Raw genomic sequence first — 632 nt, 5'->3', positions numbered from 1 at the left:
AGACAAAGTACACCATTTTGAACCTGAAGGTAAACAGCAAAGCATGAAGTGGCGGCACAAAGGATCTCTCCCTTCTCCTGCAAATTCAGAGCCCAACCATTTTCTAGTAAAGTTAAGCTATTGTGCTTTTTGTTATCAATGGGGTTTGCTTCATTGATTATCTTGAACACGGACACACTATCGTGGGACATTATTACGCACAGTTAATTCCCAAATAACGGTAATCAAGTAAAAAAACGATAGGCACGTTACGCAGGTAAGTCCTCTTGCACCAGAATAATACGTTGGGGCTGCTGCGTTTCAACTACCTGTACATCCATCCTACTCCCCAGATCTCGCTCCCAGCGACTTCCATTTGTTCAAGTTAAAACAGCATATTCGTGGGAAGAAGTTTGAAAATGATGTAGCTGTTACAGATGCTGCGGTACAATGTTTTGCTCACCAAACGTGCTTTCTTCATAAGGTATAACATTGGTGTACAAAGTAGATTTCTGTAATGGATGCTTTCTGGAAAAATAAATTTCCTTCTTATCAGAAACAATAATGTTGAACACTCCTCGTAGTATGTATTAAGTACATGATGATCGGAAGGAATTTAGGACATAACTTTAACTGAATATGGAAACAGGAAA

This window comes from Thermobia domestica, chromosome 5, assembly GCF_964235325.1.
Source record: "Thermobia domestica chromosome 5, izTheDome1.hap1.1, whole genome shotgun sequence".
Lineage (NCBI taxonomy): Eukaryota > Metazoa > Arthropoda > Insecta > Zygentoma > Lepismatidae > Thermobia > Thermobia domestica.
The sequence above is the reverse complement of the archived record's forward strand: the minus strand, read 5'-3'. Positions refer to the sequence as shown.